This window comes from Mauremys mutica, chromosome 25, assembly GCF_020497125.1.
Source record: "Mauremys mutica isolate MM-2020 ecotype Southern chromosome 25, ASM2049712v1, whole genome shotgun sequence".
In the NCBI taxonomy this organism is placed as follows: domain Eukaryota; kingdom Metazoa; phylum Chordata; order Testudines; family Geoemydidae; genus Mauremys; species Mauremys mutica.
In genome coordinates this window covers 1170528-1177154 of record NC_059096.1, presented here as the reverse complement: position 1 = coordinate 1177154, position 6627 = coordinate 1170528, and positions in this window count along the sequence as shown.

Here is a 6627-nt window from a genome sequence, read left to right as displayed (position 1 = left end):
CTCCCAGCGCTGGGACCCCACTGGGCAGCTCACCCTGCCATAGCAACCCCCAAGCCTGCACTAGCCCTTCCGCCGAGAGGCAGGCTCCCTGCTCCCCAAGAGCCCTGCAGAGCAGAGGGTGCTGGGTTTGAATTCACAGCCACCCACTAGCCCCCCCCTCCCCCCAGCTGTGTGCAAAGGTCTCTCCAGCCCCTGGCCTGCTGGTGTGAGGCCACAATCCGCTTATTGTGACCTCACTGCTGGTTGCCATGGAGATGGCAGATGTCACAGGCAGAGGATTTTGACATCACTGGGCAGGAGAAGGATGCTGGACTCCCACAAAGGGCCTGGTGCTATCAAAGGGGAGGAGAAATCCAGCCCCTGGTTAGAAGGTTATGACTTCAGAGGCAAGAGAAACAAACAAAGCGCTTCCTTTGCTGATCCCACCGGCTTCACTGGCTCCTTGAATCCATTTGTTTAAAGTGACCATTCCCAAAATGTTTTGTGCAGCCAGGAGAGCACTGGAGATTGGTGCTTATTTGCTTTCAGAGACTCAGGGACTTTAAGGCCAGCAGGGACCATCATGATCATCTAGTCTGACCTGCAGGCCACAGAACCTCGCCCACCCACTGCTGTAAGCCACCCCGCACCTCTGGATGGCTTTCAAATAAACATTGTGCACAAGAACCAAACAACACTGACCCCAGGAGCCAGAATCAGCTGACTGAGTCACTCCGCAGAGCTACATGCTTTTCTGCCTGTAGCAGTGTCAGGGAAAGTTGTGGGTTAGCAGGGACTCCAGCTGCAGCTTGTGGGATTTCTGCCTGGGCCAGAGCTAGGAGACACACAACAATGGGAGGAGAATTGTGGGTGTTGGTGCACCAGATGGCAGGGGAGAGGGTTACTAGCTCACCCAGCCCCCAAACCAAGATACTTTTTAATCTACATGCAAAAATCCTAAAAATTCTAGAAGTAATGTCAAATCCAATGTAAGCTGACCCTGCAATACTGATGCTCTCTCCCTGCGGTGCCTAGGGGTAGCAGGGTCCATCAGACCACCCACTGGGGCAGCAAACACCCACGTTACTGTATGTTGAGATAGATGGTAGCAGCTACTTTCACTCTACATTTCTGTCAGCAGCCCCTTAGTGTCATTTAAATGCAGGTGTATGTGCGTGCACATGTGTGTGTGAGCGTGTGTTCATGTGTAACAAGCAAACACTTGCAGCAGTTTTCCAAAGGGCCAGTTGAAGGAAAGGACTTTCTGAAAACCCAGAGTAAAGGAAACTCAACCCAGCTCTTCGGCCAGGGACATCATCACAAAGATCTGCCCGACGTGATAAACTGGCAGATTCCAGCCAGTGGCAGGAATATTCAGCAAATCTAAAATATTGCAAAACACAACAATCGGTCTCTTATCTGTCCCTGGCCCACACACCCCTTCTGTCCATCCCCAGGCCCTTTTCTAGCTAACCGTCCTTTGCAAGGCATCTGTTACCATGTTAGCTAGCACCAGACATGTTTGAGAGGGGCAGTGACCGGTTCCCACGTGCACTGGGGCAGTTTAGAACCAACTCCACAAGCTCCAAGCAGCAAGGAGAGTGGGAAAGACTAGAGAGAACAAACCCCCAGCGAGACACAATTATTTCCTGTGAAGATGCTTCATTCTCCCCCCATCCGCCACTTCCCACTGGAAGAGGCTGGAACTCTCCCCAGAACCCCCAGCAGGTGGGGAGGGAGGAGTTCTCTCTGCCTAGGCCTCTGAGGGTTGTTCACAGAGTTTCCTTTCCAGGGCAGTGACGGAGTCAGCAATACAGCAGGGCAGATCGGGGATCCCAAGACCACCTCTGGGGGTTGCTATGGTAATACAGACTGTAGGGTACATGCCCTGCACGGGGTAAAGCAGTTTGACACCAGGGTAAGTTGCAGCAGCTCGAGTCCCTTTTTGCCTCGGTGCCGGGTGTTTACACTGGTGGTTGCAGCGAGGCAGCAACCCCTGGGCTACCTCCCAAACAGACAGTCCCTGAGTTACGTGACTTTCAGCTGGATTGGGCCCTTGGGACCAAAATGGTGCTCCGATACCAGGATCCACTTGCAGCAAACACAGCAGCCAAGGCTGTGGTGCCTCGTGACTGGGGCTGGCCTCCTTGGACAGAACCCCTGGGTTGTGTGTGCTCGGCTGGTCTCCAAGCTGTATTATTCCTCCCGAATCCTGCCCTGGCTCAGAAGGGGTTAAATCCCTCAGCCTCTGGCACTGGGTTTCCTACAGCTGCTGGGTCAAAAATGTCTCTGGAAGCAGCCAGTGGGGGCCGGGATGCACACACAGGAAATAGCAGGGCTTGCCAGCTTTCCTCCCACTCTCCCAGGCGGCTCAGGAGACGCAGCTCCCAGCAGGTCTGAGCCAGCCTGGGCCACTGGGCCTTTATCCTGCCTCGCTTGCAAGGGCAGGGAGCTGAGCAGCTGTGCAGCAGACTCCCATGGGCTGCAGGGACAGGACAGGCTGGGGCTGTGCAGAGCGGCTGGGGGCTGGGGGCTCGGCTCTTGCTAGGGGCTGTGGGACTGGGGGGCATTGGGGAATAGGCTGTGCACAGGCTGCGGGGTCTTCTCCTTGTCTCCAGCCACCAGCTTGCATGATAACCAGCTAAAGGCACTTTAACCCACCTGCTCCCTTGCTAGCGCCCCCATGCCCCCCTTCTGGCTGCCACGTCCGCACTGCACACAAGGGGTTAAAGCGGTGAAGACCCGGTGGAACCTGGCTTAACTTGGGTTGGCAGCGTGAGTTAAAGCTGGTACCCCGAGCTAGAGGCTAGTGGCCACGTCCTCGCTGCTCCTTTAACCCGAGTGAAGGACACACCTTCAGTTCCACGTCAGCCCACGCTGAGCCATGGGGCAGGGGCCCTGGTGTCCACAAGAGGATCTGTCTCCTGCCCCCGCCCCCATCTGAGCATTTGGAGCCCATCCTGGGGCGATAGAGCCTCCTTGCTGCTCTGTGCAGTGCAGCACACGCAAGCCAGGCCCTACAACACTGGTGGAGGCTGTTCCGCGGGAAGCCCCCCGCTCTGGCTGCCTCTCCCCTGGGGCAACGCCCCCCGAGCTGCCTGTGCCCAGAGCCAGTGCCCCACTCCTCTTGCTGTCAGACAGGTGCCCCCCTGTGGCTAGGAAACAGCACAGAGAAGCCAGCCCAGGGAAGTGCTGGCTGGGAGAACCAAGGCCCTGGCTGCTCTGTGAATAGCAGCCCAGGAATAATCAGCCGGATCTGCTGACTCAGCTATAATTGGTTTCCTGCCAAGAACTAGGTGAAGGGTCTGGGCCCAGCAGAGCTACAGTAATACTGGCAGCCCGAGAGAGCCGAGCGTGAGAGGGGGAAACGTGGGGGGAAGTGTGTGCGCACGTGTGTGTGTGTATGCACGTGTGTGTCTGCAGGGGGGAGGATGCTTTCGGGGACTGGGCTCCAGCTCCCCCCGAGGCTCAGTAAAAGAGCGGGTGCTGCCAGAGCTGCTCGCTGACGTTCAGCAGTTGCTGAGCTGCAGCAGGAGCCTCGAGCGAGGGGCCAGAGCCCAGTTCCTGCTGGTGCTCAGTGCCTCTGTCCCTTCGGACCCCTTGCCCTCCAGCTGGCAGCTGCCATCCTGCCACTGTGCAAGGCCCAGCAGCCTCTGGTGCGGCCCGCTCTGTGCCAGGGCCCAGCAGCCTCTGGTGCGGCCCGCTCTGTGCAAGGCCCAGCCGCCTCTGGTGCGGCCCGCTCTGTGCAAGGCCCAGCAGCCTCTGGTGCGGCCCGCTCTGTGCAAGGCCCAGCAGCACAGCCTCCTGGAGAACGGTTTGTGCCGGGCAGGGGAACGGTGACGTGGCCGGCAGTTGTTTTCTGTCTTTAGTCCAGCACCATCCCCCCTGGACCAGGCCTGGCCGGGGGACTGGCGGTTGCCCCATGCACCAGCTCAAAGTTAGAAGGAAAAGCAATCACAGCGCAGGGACTGGCTTATTGGCCCCGCAGCCCCTAGCTGGTCCCTGCACTGCTGCCTGGCTCCGGAATTGTGTCAGTTCCAGCTGGCACAGATACTGCTGCAGCCCCGCTTGGCTAGCATCATGCCGTGCAGAGGGGAAATGCTCCCTTGGGAAGCTGTGACCCATCCAAGTGCCCCCCAGGGCACAGCGTAGTGCTGCCTGGGTGTGCCAGCCGGGGTGGCTGAGCAAACAGGTGTCTCTTGGGCTGCCCAGGATGGCATCTGCGGGCAACTGGGAAGTGCTGCCTGTGGGACTGAGGGATCCAGGAAGTGAAACTAGCAAAAAGTCCCTCTCAGCCTCCATCTGGGAGGGGGGTTTCCATGGTGACAGTGGGTGTTTCCCTGGGGGGAATCCCCATGGCCAGGGTCCTGCTGGGAGTTTCCTGTCCTGGTGGTGGTGGTGATCAGAGAGTTTAGGCTGCAGGGCTGGGAACCCGCCAGCAGCATCACAAAGGAGGGGTTGGTTTAGGCCATGGTGACTTTGTGGGGTGGGTGTGGGGGCTGAGACCCTGCTGGGTCCATCTGCCCCCCACAGCTGGCCTATCCCTCCCATGAGGCTGTGGCATTCCTGCCCCACCCCCAGCCCTGAGGGGTGTTCGCCAATATCCCAGGTGCTGCCCACAAGCCAACGGAGAAGCGCAGTGCTGTGTCAAGCGTCTGTGTGTGACCAGGGTCTCCAGCTGCCCTGCCGGGCAGAAGAGATGCTGCCCCTACCCTGGTGAAACCGGGAATCCTCACAGATTTGGACAATGGCAGAAATCCACCCCAGGAGCCAATGCCCAGCACAGGAAACTGAGCCATGAGCTCACTTCTGCTGCTCCAGGGGTGGCACTGTCAGTGCGGTGCCACTCCCGTTGGGAGGTCCCGTGCCCAGCCCCAGTGCCAGGGAGAGGGTGCAGCAGGGATGGGTGCCTGTGGTGCATCTCACAGGAGCATGGTGTGACGTCTGACCATCTGCCACCGAAAGGGGGCGTTGGGGCTCTGCTAGCCCAGCCTCACCATTATCGCAAGGCGTTTGCGGAGTCCCCGACCAGCCGGGCAGTGCGATCCCAAAGGGGCTGGAGGGAGTGAAACTGGTCATCTCGGGGGGTGGGGGTGTCCCCCCATGCTGCCCTCCAGGGAGAGACCCTGGGCTCCCAACCTGGCTGACTCAGAGCATAGGACTGCAGGGAGGCTTGGCTGGTTGGCCCTTCTCCCCAGGGACGTGGTGGGGGGAGGGCCTTGCACCGAGATTAGAAGCTCTGCCAGCCCGACGGGTTGCCAGGGCAAGTTCTGACGTGCAAGGAGGGGGAGGGGACGGGACTACAGCTGAGCTGTGACTCCCAAACACGGGTGCCCTGTGTGGGCCAGCAGCCAGAGCTGCTCCTCTCTCCACCCCCGGTGTGGGTAGCCCTGTCTGCCAGCAGAGAGCCAGGGATCAAGGGCAGCCGAGAACACCTTCCCCCTGCCAGCCCTGGGGGATGAGACCAGAGGAGACAAATGGGAGCAGGCTGGGCACAGGCCTGGGCGGGGGGTGGGACTCCCCGGAGCCCCCCGCAAGATGCTCCCGCATGCCACTGACTCTCCCGTCCGGGCCCCTAACCACAGGGTGCGGGAAGGGACTGGGCTGAATAGTTTGGTTCTGCTGCCCCCTGCAGGGCACCCCTGGCCAGAGCTTCAGAGACATTCACCCCAGTGGCAAACCCCACGTGGGTCTGGCCATGCCCCCCAGGTTCCCCCTGACCCCCAGGCAGCCCGCTGCTCTCCTGCCAGCGCCACCCTCACTTTCGACCAAGCGTTGGCCCCACCCACTGGCCCCGGGGCAGGGGAGCACCTGACAAGCTTTGAGTGTCTGCCGCCCTCCAGGGCCACGAGGGGTCAGCGCGATCGCAGGGGGCGAAGTGACACAGCACAGATGCCCCGACTCTGCCCCCTGGCCCCCAGGACCTGGGGCAGGGACAAGGGAGGCTCCCAGTAGGTTAGCCAGGTCCTGGAAGGGAATGACGAGACCACCGCTAACCCCACTGAGAGCCTCTAAGCAGCCCCCCTGCCCAGCCAGCCACCCCATCCCAGCAGCTGCCACTCCCCTTTTGCAGCCGCAGCTCCAGCGCCAGGCTTTCCAGCGAGGCCACCGGCAGTTACCCCAGCCCCGGCCCACAGGTTGCCTGGCAAAGGGGCAGTTGGCACCAGGGGGCTGGGAACACGTGGCCCCATCCTTCGTTGTTGCTGACACAGCCATAGGCCATTAACAGACCCGGGGGGAAGGGTTCAGAGCATCTGGCCAGCTGCCTGGCCTGGCCCTAGAGGCCCCAGGGCCTTGCTGTCCAGAGCTCCCTGACTCTTGGTCCTTGGCTCTGACCATGAGACTGCATGTAACAGGGTCACCACCTCCCAACACCCCCTCGTGGCACAGCCATGCAGCATCCCTGCCTCAGTTTCCCCTCAGGGACTTGGCTGTCTGGTCTGCTGGGGTGCACAGGTACAAACACAAGACAGAGTCTTCTGGGCAGCTCCACCCAACACCTCCAGTCTGAGGAACTGCTCTGCCAGTCACACATCGCCCCACGCCCTTCCGCCCAGCTGGGCTTCCCAGGCTCCTTTTCCTTTCTCCCTCTTCCCAGCCTGGCCCCAGGGGGTCACTCCCTGCTCCTTCCCCAGCAGCTGCTCCCAG